Raw genomic sequence first — 12,124 nt, 5'->3', positions numbered from 1 at the left:
ATTCCTAGGAGTTCTTTCTACAAAGGAAAGACTGCAGAAGAAAATGACATTTTGGAGACACAAATGCCAGTTTGAAATATCAGTACTTTTATAGGAAATGTAATGATTCTTCCACCTCTCGAAGAACTTGTTCATCTTTACTATGTGGATAAAATTTAACTGAACCCCAAAGAAGCTAGATTGCTTATGATGAATAAAACTTAAATCTTCTACCATCTGCACTGGTGTCTGAGAAGTACAGACCACAAAAATGAGCATAAATTAGTCAGTGGTTATTGGGAGGTAAGCAAGAAATTATTTTTAAAATGCGATCTTAATTCTAAAAATCAGCTAGATGGAAAATTAGCACCATGGGTGCCCTTACGTCACAGCATCATCTGCCTCTTCCCCTTACTGCGAACTAGAGCACAACTTGCACTCTGTTCTTCAGAAAAATTAAACTGAAACACCCAACCTTAGGCCCGACTTATATTTCTCCCCTACAGGAGTCAGTTTACCCAAAGCATTTTACTTGAAATGCTTTCTTCTTATGAGACTCAAAATTCAATTCTACAGGGCACTTCCTAGATGGGCACTAGACTTATTATACGTTATGCAAATATTGAGTCACTATGTTGTACACCTGAAACTAATATAATATTGTATGCCAGCTATAATTGTCATTGAAACATAAATTAAAAAAAATAAATACGTAAAAATAAAGAGTACTTCCTTAAAATTATGTAGATGTACTTTTATAATATATGTGTATTTTTTTAATTCAACCTCTCTATTTCTTGATGGACTCTTTATTAATTGCTCAATGGTAGTTTCACCAACCTATCCGAAGAGAGTGAGAATTACTTAAAGAACATAGACTGGGAAAATTCACATTTTCTACAATGCACAGTGCTTCCTGTGGATTCCCAGTTAACATTATGAAGGTGTATAGCTTCAAAAAGCTGTGTCAGGTTCCAGCAATCCCACCCTTCTACCCAAGAAAGTGGAAAACAAGTGCTCAAACAAGTGCATGTACATGCACATGTACAGCAGCATTATCTGCAAGAGCCAAAGGGTGGAAAGAGTCCAAATGCCCATCAACGGAAGAAGGGATAAGCAAATTGTGGTATATTCATACAATAGAATATCATTCAGTCATAAGAACAAATGAAGAACTACATGTTATAATGTGGATAAACCTTGAGAGCATTGAGCAAAGTGAAAGAAGCCAGAAATGAAATGTCACACATGATATGATTTCATTTACATGAAATATCCAGAACAGGTAAATCCACAGAGACAGAACACAGATTAGTGGTTGCCAGACACTCGGGGGAGTAGGAAACGGAGAGGTACACAGCTTAATGCACATAGGTTTCCTTCTCCATGTGATGAGAATATCCGGAACTCGACAGAGGTGATGGTCACACAACATTGAGAGTGTACTAAATGCACTACACTGCTCCCTTCAAAACCATTAATCTGTGTAAACATCATCTCAGGAAAAAAAAAACCTATGTCAGGCTGGGGTATTTTTAGATAAATTTTTATAATTGTGTTAGAATAAAAAATAAAATAATTTATATTAACCATTTTTTTCTACTTCCTCCACCCATTCACCTCTATGTCCACTGTTCCACAGGGGTGGTAATTACCAGGAGCCCAATGCCATCCATGTTGCTAGATCTCATCTACCTTGACGAGCCCTTACTTAACTGAACCCAGAACTTACACTATAGTCTTCCCCTCCACCTTAAAATGCCTCACGCCCTGCTTTGTGACATTTCGGCTACTCCTCTTCCCCTCAAACTACTCCTTTGCTCTTTTTCTATGAGCCTTTTCCTCCTGTCCATTCTTAAATGTCAATATTCCCAGATTTCTGACCACGAACCCCTTTTCTTCTCATTCCAATACTCTGTGGGGCATCATACACACTCCTGTGGCTGCACATATCACCACTGTGTACACACATCCAAAAGCTGTACTTCAAACTGGGGTTCAACCCAGAGATCCTGTCTTAGGAATCCAGCTGCCTCGTGTGCTGAGCCACATGGGTATTCCATGGGCTCCCCACTATGAACTGAATGTGTCCTTCAAAATTCATATGTTGAATACCTAATGCCTAGTGTGATGGTATTTAAAACCCTGTAGCTTTTGGGAAGTAATTAGGTTAAGATGAGGTCATGAGGGTAGAGTCCCATGATGAGATTAGTGCTCTTTTTTAAGATTTTATTCATTTATTTATTCATTTCAGAGAAAGGGGAAGGGAGAAAGAGGGAAACATTGATGTGAGAGAGAAACATCCATCAGTTGCCTCTTGCATGCCTCCAACCAGGGACCTGTCCCACAATGCAGGCATGTGCCCTGACCAGGAATCAAACCAGCAACTTTTCTGGTTTACAGGATGATGCCCAACCCACTGAGTCACAGAAGTTGGGGTAAGATTAATGCCTTTATAAGAGGAACACACAGTTCTTCTCTTACCTCCATGTGAAGATACAGAGAAAGGCAATTGTTTGCAAACCAGAAAGAGAGCCCTCACCAGGCCCAAAATCTGCCAGCACTTTGACCTTGGACTTGCCTGCCTCCAGAACAGTAGGGAATAAATGCTGCTTGATATTTTGTTACAGCAGCCCGGGCTGACTGAGATATTCCCTAAGAATGACAAGCCCAGAACCAACCTCATCATCTTACTCCATACAATGCCTGTTCCTCTTTCTCCTGTGTTCTCCATTTCAATCAATGACACTATTTCCCTAGAGTTGTCAAAAGATACGAGAGACGTCTTTGCCTCTTCCATCTCCTTCTCAGCACCGTGAGAGTTGCATCACCGGCGCCTCTGTCCCTGCCCTTCGATACACCTATTCCCCACCACTTCCTTCAGCTCACCATTAACCTCGCCAGAATTACTGAGAAGTCTCCTATACCGTTCTCCCTCTCCCTAGTTCTGTCCTTCCCTCCCGTTATCATGGCAACAGCACAGCAGTAGCAAAGCTTCATGAACGTTCTTCACGTCACTTTTTTCATTAAAATCCCGCATGGTTCCCAATTGCCCTTAGATGAAGTCTACATGCCTTAGCAGAGTATAAAAGGCCCTTCTTACCAAGTCCTACTTAATTATGCAATTTCATTTTCTCCAATGTCCCTGTTCCTTACTCAGCCAAAATAAACAAAGAAACTAAAATACTGAAAATACTTCCATTCAGCTGAATTAGAATTGAGATCCAATTGATTGCATTATTTGTTTATAGACAATTTATTTTCAATTCAAAAAGCCCATCTCGAGCAACAGCAATACAAAAAAATCAATCAACAAAAAATGAAATAAACATATGCCTTTACTAATATTTGTTATTTATTTATAATAAATAATTGTAAATCTTCATTTGGATGGATTGATTTTCTGCATTACTGAATGGCTAAGATTCCTTCACCTGAGACCCTAAATAAATCTCAGTGAAAGATGCCTTTGTGTTTCCCCAGTAAAGCATTTCTTTATGAGCAAAGGCACGTTCCACTGCTTAGAAGACATTCAAGACATGCTCAAAATCAAGATAACTGTGTCAAAAAATGTCCTTGCTTATCTGACTTGCAAAAACAATGCCTTGAAAATGATAATCGCAAGAGGTAAATCCTAAAGCAATGACAGTTTTCTCCTCTTCCTCCTTCTTCCCCTCCCCCTCCTCCTCTCAAATCCCTTATTCCTTGTTACATTAACCAAAATAGTGTTCTCAAATGATATCCTTCCTCTTCAAGAATTCTTAACTTTCTGAGACATTACTTGAAAGTTCTACATTGGTACCTGCAAACATCCCTCTGTATCCTAAATGTATAATAAAAAAAATTTTTGCTTTCTTACCAGAGGTATCAAACCACCCTTTGGCCATTGAGGAAACTTGTCTTACCAAGTCTAGTCTTAACTCTGAAGTGAGACAGGCTTGTCACTTTGTGGTATGACGTTTTACAATATTAAAGGTACTCCTCCTCATCAACTAGTTCACCCACTTTTCCGGACAACACTGATTGTGTTTGTCCCAGTGGAGTCTTACCAGTACTTACTGTCATTAGGCAGCATGAAATGCATGTTTTTATCAAAACTGTTAGGGTTACACAGGCATGTATTCAACATGTATATCTGAGTAGCTTCTTTGTGTCAGGCACTGTGTGAGATGTTTGGAATAGATTAGTGAACAAAACAGAGAGAGAGATCCTTACTCTCATGGAGAAAAGATAATAATTCAACATATAAGCATATAAACCACACAGTTATAGGCAATAACTGTTATGGAAAATAGTAAAGTTGATCAGGTAAATGGGGTGCCTTCTGCTCCTAGGCTTATAATGCAACTTCCTCCCTCATTCCCCTAGATACATCTCCAGCAATCAACCTAGGTATGACCTTCTTTAAAATTTTCCCCCCTTGTTGCCCTGGCCGAGTGGCTCAGTTGATTAGAGTGTCGCCCCACACACCAAAAGATTGCAGGTTTGATTCTCGGTCAAGTTCAGGTCAAATCCTAGTTGCAAATTCAATCCCTGGTCAGGGCAGGTACAGGGAAAAACACTGATCAATGTTTCTTTCTCACATGGCTATTTCTCTTTCTCTCTCAAATCGATAAAAAACATATCTTAAAAACATGAATGAACCTTGACAACATTATGCTAAGTGAAAGTCAGATACGAGAACCCTATCATTCATTTATGTGAAATGTAGAGAAAGGTCAAGTCTATGGAGACAAAAGGAATGGGGGCTGCCGGGAGCTGGGGTTGGGGTGGAGATGAACTCTAAATGGGCATGGAGGACTTTATTGATATAATGAAAATAATCTAAAAGTGATTCATTACAATGGTATCATCACTCAGTAAATTTAGCAAAAAATATTGAATTATAAATTTAAATAAGGTGAATTTTATGATATAAAAATACATTTCAATAAAGTTGTTTTTCAAACATGAGATGCAGGAAATTTGAAGGAGTAAAAAGCTCTGGGTGAAATCCCTCCTCTTTGGGTACTAGTAAGACCTGAAAGAAGATAAAATAGGAGATCTCTGGTGGTCCTGCTTACAACTAGATGCGATTCATTCAAACATTAGACGCCAAGTTGGTTTAATACATCTTACAGTCTATGGTTTAAGCCCAACAATGGCTTTAAATGCAGGCGATAGGCATTTTGGTGGCCAAAGTATTTTGTATGGAGTTTGCCATACTTTGGGCCTATTTTTTTAATTGATTAAAATGAGTAATCAAATTTTAGTATTTGAATAGCAAAATGAGTGTTCTTTGACATCAACAAAGTCTGGCTTTTCACGCTACAAATACCTTGCAAAACAGACAAAATGAGTTTAAGTATCTACACAAGTCAGAAATGTAGAAGGGCAGGCCTATAAAAATAAGAGTGTTGTGTATGTCAGAGAAAAGGCTAAGTCCGAAAAAACCAAACCAGCAACAAACGAAGTATAATAGAATTATACTGAATTATTATGCAGCCCATGGTTTAAAATAAAAGGTATAATTATCTCTCTATTCTTCATGAAACCATATTTCTTTGATTCAAAGAAACCCCATTTTTTATACTTTAACAACTCTGAAATCAAGAGGCACCTTACAGTCTATAAGGGTTTTCACTGTAACATTTCCCTTCGAAACCTGTGATTAAACAAATGACAGGTCTTTACATGAAATCTTCAATTTGAGGGGAAACTGGTTTTAAAAACAGAATATAGATTTTCTGTAATATGCTTTTGTGTTTATGTATAAATATGAATTTGACGTTTTTGGAATTACTTTAAATAAAACATAAGTGAGGCAACCCAGTGACTATTGGAATCAGGAGAAGCTGCAGACTCCATTTCTCTAAATAGATCCGTGGTCTGCTCGGTTCAGGTCAAATCTAAACGCTGAGCAAAACTGCCCATCCTCCTGTCACCTTAGAACAGCTGTCACTAAATTCTAACGGTACACACAGACTCATCACCACTGGAGAAATCTGAGTTAGAGTCTCTGAAATACACACCTAAAGTAAACTGAGATGGAAGAAAAGAAAGTGTCAGATCAACTGCGAAAGTTCCAGCCCTACAATGAAACGGTGTCAGACACTGCTGGTGGTAATGCAAAACCCAATGCGATGGAAGGAAGCTGGGCAGTGACTGGAAAAAATGCATGTGCCCTTTGACCCCACAAGGAATCCCCCTTGTAGGATTTGCCCTAAGTGTAATGATGTGTACTGACATGTGCATTGCAACCTTACTTGCAACAGAAAAAGACTGTAAAGAATCCAATGCCTATCATCAGGGGACGATTAAATAAACTGTGGTATCCACGTGTAAAAAATGACATGTATACACACCGAGTAATCTCTAGGACAAGGTAAAAGAAAAATTAAGGCAAAGTACAATAGATATAGTATGCTAATTTTGTGTAAGAAAAAAGAAATAGGATATGCCTCAGTAGATATACTTGTCTGTATCTACATAAAGGCTCAATGGAAAAATAAAACAGGAAAGGAAGAAGAAAAGAGGGTAGAGGAATACAAATGAAAGCAAGACTTCTTGGGTTATGATCTGTTATCTAGTGTTGATTTTGGGGCTGGGGTAAATGATATATGTTAAGAATAAAACAAAAACAAGCTACAAAAGAAGCAATTCCTAACATTGAAAAACAAATAGAAACCAGTGAACCTCACAGAATGTAAGCCTGATAACATAACCCCACGCAAATAACAATGACTCCAAGGGACCACAGAGCACAGAATTTTGACTGTGGGTAGTTGGTAGAACAGGGTCTAAGGACTTTCAGAAGTGACATCGTTATTGTTTTTATTTACATTGTCTTAAGCAGTTTTTGCCTACTGCTCCCAACAAAAAAAAAGTTTTCATTTAACCTAAAGTTCCCTCTTCCTCTCCACATAAGAGGGTCCATGGCACTGCTCTGCTCTGGCGAGGCCTCTTCCTTTCAGAAAAGAAAAAAGGAAGATTCCACGCCAAGGCCACCTGCATTCTGCCAGCACTGCCGCACCAGCAGGCGGACAGCAGAGCCCCCCAGTACTGGCCTGTGATGAGCACTGCAGAGGAACCAAGAAAAAATGATCTTATTGTTTTGTTTCTTCTTCTAGTCTCAGAAGCAGATCTGGCGGTGAGAATGCCCACAGTCCTTTCAAGAAGGGTCATAATCCTAACTAATATCGAATAATAGTCAACGTTTATTGAGAGCTAAGTATGGTCCACTGAGGAACTACTATCTTCAACGTTAGAGGAAAATCAATCATATCCAAGTGCCGGAATTTGCAAAATGATTGGTTTCTAAACCAGACACCAAACTAGATTGGCATTATAAAATGAGAAAGTTATGTGGTATTACTGAAGTGACAGAACTCAGACCTGAAGCCAGAAATCAGTTAAATTATTCCAGGCGTGACCTTGAAAAACTGCTTTGCCCTGAATGATGTGGTTCAGTTGGTTGGACGGTGTCCAGCAAAATGAGGGGTCGCTTGTTTGATTCCAGTCAGGGCACAGACTTGGGTTGTGGATTCTGTCCCAGCAGGAGCACGAACAAGAGGCAACAGATCAATGTTTCTCTCACACATTGATGTTTCTCTTCCTCTCTTTCTCCCTCCCTGCCCCTCTCTTAAAATAAATGAATAAAATTTTAAATAAAGTGAGAGAAGAATTTCTTCAGTCACAACTAGGAGCTAAAACAGCAAAAGAGAATTTGCAGTCATTGATGGATGGATGCACACAGTAGGTGCCTTGCACTGAGACACTTGACACCAAATCACCCAGTGATCATCACAGCATCCACACAGTGAAAAAGCAGGTATAACCAGCCAGCATCTTGGGGCTAACGAGGTTTAACATATAGATACGTTGTATATAATACTCTTAAATTGTATAAAAACTTAAGATTGGATTATTTCATTATCTGATAAGAACTGGACAAAGGAATGAAAGCAAAAGAGAAGAGATGTCCCAGAAAGACAAAAGTGAAGTCATGCGTCATTTCACTCCATCTGCTGTCAGCTGAGCCCTCTGAGTAGCTGCTGTGTGTCCTCACCTTGCCTGTCTTCTTTGCTGCAGACTAGTCACTGGAAAAAATAGTTTAAATCCTTTGGAGAACAAAGATGCTGGCAAGCTTCCTATATCTTCATACATCATTTAGGGGATGTTTTTGTTAAAGTATTGTTGCATTTGGTTTTACCTAACCTTACCCTGCAACTAGAATGTGATTTTGACCCAAAGATACTCATACTTTGTTCTCACAAATGCCTAGAAACAGAAATTTTACATAGCAAATACTTGGTCAATGTTTTTGACAAATAAATAGAAAGGCCCAATTTACCACAGAATCCACAGATTTCTGGCATTGATGATAAAAATGGAGTAAAAATGTTGACGGTGATAACTATGATGGTGCTGAGGATGCTGAGGCTCCAACTAGGGGGAGAGAAAAGGGTCCGAGGGATGCAGGTCCCTGTAGCAGGTGCTGCTGGTGGCCCCACTACATCCCGTCAACCTGACCGCCCAGGGCACACTGGCCAGACTTCCCACGGACAGCACCTGCACCGCTTGGTGCTAGGGACAGGGTACAGCCTTGGCTGCCACATCCCATTTCTCCACCTGTTCTGAGAGTCATTGCTCCAGAACAAGTGCTCAGTAGCAACCATGGGACTCAGTGTGTACACACCCCGGGTCCCCTGCCCCATGGAAGGAAAACTCGGAGGTACATGTGTCCCACAGGCTCTTCCAGTCACACAGCAGACTGATGCTGTAGTTACCCACAGTCAAAATTTGTCTGCTAAGTACAGGCTTCTTAGCTAATTTTCTACCCCTTTTCACTTCCTCATTCTCTTCCCAAATATTTCCGGTATCACTTCCCAAATAAACTACTGGCACCCAAATTCTCTTTTCAGGGCCTGCTTCTGGGAAACCTGAACCAAAGTGCCCTTCTTCTCCAAGAACATGTATAGCCCAGCTGCTCCGTACTGTAAGCCCTCTTCATTATTCCCTCCTAAAAATGACTCAGGCATGACTACCTCACTGGCACGTTAGGTCATGTTTAAGTGGTGACTGAGAAGTAACTGGCACCCCGTTCTATGATTTGTGAATCAGTTCTCCTAACTCGCCATTCATTCTTCCATCCTTCCATCCCCTCCCCATAGAGTCCTATTTGAAATGAAATCATTACTTGTGAACTTCCTGGTAGTCTGACATACAAAGAGAGTCGCTTTCTTCTGAAATACCATTTTCAAAAAAATTAAGAAGAAACCTCACAGTATAAAAGAATCTTTTGTGATCATTGCCTGTAATGTAAAATCCTTAGCACACAGGCCATTCAGGGTCTGACCTTGTCCGACTTCATCTCCCACCTGTTTTTTTAGAGCTTGAAAACCCTACAGATAATTTTCACCAACACAGGCTGGTCTCTTCAACAGCATGGTCTGAAAAAAGGAAGAAAGCACTAAATAGGAAGGAAATAAATAGTAATGAATAAGAAGGAAGTTGATTAAATCTCACTATTAAGAAACAAATTACATCTCTTTTTACTTAATAAAGTTCTTCTGCCATCCATGGTTAGGACAGGAGTGGAAAAGAGTAAATAAAGGAGCCCCATTTAAGAAAAGTAAAAATCTGGCACATTTGCTTTCAATATTAAAAATTACGTAGAAATCAAGAATAAGGTTAGTTCCCCTAAAATCACAGTGCGTTAGTATCACATATAAGCTTGCCATTCACACAATGGATATTAAATCTTCCCATACTTTAGGAACATTCATGTCTCTTTGAACTGAATTTCATAAGTGCTATTATGATAACATTCAACCTCAACAAAACAAACAGCTGGATTCAAAAATGGAAAAAGACATTTCTCGAAGGACGATCTACAAGTGACCAAAATATACATGAAAAGATGCTCAAGGTCAATAACCATTAAGGAAATGCAAAGCAAGACCACAAAGAGATACTATTGCACACCTGTTAGAATGGCTACTATCAAAAAAAAAGTAGCACATGCTGGTGAGCATGCAGAAAAATCAAAATCCCTGTGTACAGTTGGTGGGAAGGTAAAACGGAGCAGCCAGCGGGGGAAGCAGTGCGACAGGTCAAAGAATTAAAAACAGAATTATCACAGGATCCAGTAATTCCACTTCTAAATACAAAACAAAAAAAAAATGCTGAAAGGAAAGAAATGCCCCAGGTTCACAGCACCCCTATTCACAACAGCCAAATGGTTGACTCAACCCAACAGATGTGAATGGATAAACATGCAATGGAATATTATTCAGCCTTAAAAAGAAAGGAAACTCTAACACAGGCTAAAACATGAATGAAACCTGAGGACATTATGCCAAGTGAAATAAGCTAGACACAAAAAGACACATACTGTAAGATTCCACTTATGTAAACTACCTGGAGTGGTCAAACTCAAAATACAAAAAGTAGAACAGCAATTGCCGGGGGAGGAGGGAAGGAGAAATGGAAAGTTACTGAGTGCAGTTTCAGTAAGACGAAGTGTTCTGGAGTTGCTTGCACAATAATGTGAATTTACTTAATGCCACCAAACTGCACCCTTAAAATATGGTTAACATGGGAAATTTCATATGATGTATATTTCACCACAAATTTTTTAAAACAAATTTTCAAAAAAATTCAAAGCTACTACTCCAAAATTCGTTTATTTTCCAGTCAAAGGGGAAAATGTATTTGCCGCTGTAAGTTTCATAAGATTCAAAGTATGAAAACCGCGGCTAAGGAGCTACTGATGAGCACCCGTCCTACTCCCAGCTGTTTACCAGACCAGGCAGATGCCCGAGGCGTGGAGTGGTTACAGCATCAGCGTAGAAGTTGTCCTCCTGCTTCTGAAGGGACACACCTGAGACTGGAGCATGTCCTTTCCTCCTGTCTTTTTTGAAGACACTGTTTAAAATACATTCTCCTAAATTCTGACTCCTTTAAAAAGTAGTCATTTTTTAAAATTTCCACTGCACAGCTCTCTTTTGAAATGTTCTTGAAATACGCTCTCTGGGAGACTGAACTCAGCAGCACCGTGGCAGAGGAGTTTATCAGCCAGCTTATCTGCAGATGCAGCTGGGTCTCTGGCCCTGCAAAGAGCTTGCTCCAGAGGGACAGTAAATCTTCACATAACGACTTTTCAGGAAAATCCTCCAATCTAACCAAAAGTTCAGCTCGTCCCACGGGCCCCTTCTCGTGCTATCGCTTGAGAAATGTACACACAGTCCTCCTCACTCAGTCATGAATTACCTGAACTCTTCCTCCAGGTCAGCTACTACTGCTGAAGAACGCCCCCCAGGGCCTGCTAGCTCACTCCCTTGTTTTATGCCTTAAAATCATCCTTTACTGGGGGTCAGTAGGCACATTTTAAAAACTTCAAGCACAAGATAAGCCACTACTGTGAAAAGAAACAATTCTGGTGTCTGAAAACCCTTACCACGCTTCTTCTGCATCCTAAAAAAAATTGCAATGTTATGTAAACACATTTGATCTGAAACATACCCAAAATTGCCTTTCTTTGTATATATTCCTTTGATTTTTTTATTTTAAGAAACAAGCGATCTTCTCATAGTCGCTCTGAATTTTGTGGAAATAATTTTCTAGTCACAGTATACTTGTAAGAAAATGGATGCATAGACAGTTACATCACTGACCCAGGAATACATAGCTTCGTAAGAAAGTGCAGAACTGGAATCCAGGGAATATTTCTCCTTTATACCATGCTGGCAAAATCCACCTTTGTGCCTGCTAGCTTACAAGAATGACTAAGGTATAAACACACGCACCTGCATACACATATGTATATGCACACATAGCAACATATCCAGACACACATTAACATTTATACACATATTAATAGTTTCACAAACATATATTATATTTATATACAAGTTAAATGTGTATTGCTTTATATTTAAATTAGTATGTGTGTGCTTGTATATTCTATCTGTTGTGAGCTGTTTTAAAAATTTTTAGAATAAAAGATCTTTCTGATTTTAGATTCATGGATTGATAAACTATAATATACCCATATGTGATATAGCCTTTAGAAGTGTTGTTATGGCTACGCATTCACTGACATGGAAATATGTTCATCATGTGTTGCTCAGTGAGAAAATCAAGTTACAACATTAGGCACAGT

The 12,124-nt window shown here is 39.3% G+C and overlaps 2 protein-coding genes across 10 annotated transcripts in view; one reads left to right on the top strand and one right to left on the bottom strand.

Moving 5' to 3' along the window:
- The window catches only part of IPCEF1 (interaction protein for cytohesin exchange factors 1), a 154,849-nt gene that overhangs the window by 47,541 nt on the left and 95,184 nt on the right, over positions 1–12,124 (bottom strand). The gene's annotated exons all lie outside the window — the stretch shown is intronic.
- The window catches only part of OPRM1 (opioid receptor mu 1), a 146,492-nt gene that overhangs the window by 125,462 nt on the left and 8,906 nt on the right, over positions 1–12,124 (top strand). The gene's annotated exons all lie outside the window — the stretch shown is intronic.

Source organism: Artibeus jamaicensis, unplaced genomic scaffold, assembly GCF_021234435.1.
Source record: "Artibeus jamaicensis isolate MK-2021 breed Jamaican fruit bat unplaced genomic scaffold, CSHL_Jam_final contig_497, whole genome shotgun sequence".
In the NCBI taxonomy this organism is placed as follows: domain Eukaryota; kingdom Metazoa; phylum Chordata; class Mammalia; order Chiroptera; family Phyllostomidae; genus Artibeus; species Artibeus jamaicensis.
This window is presented reverse-complemented; position numbering and strand designations above follow the sequence as displayed.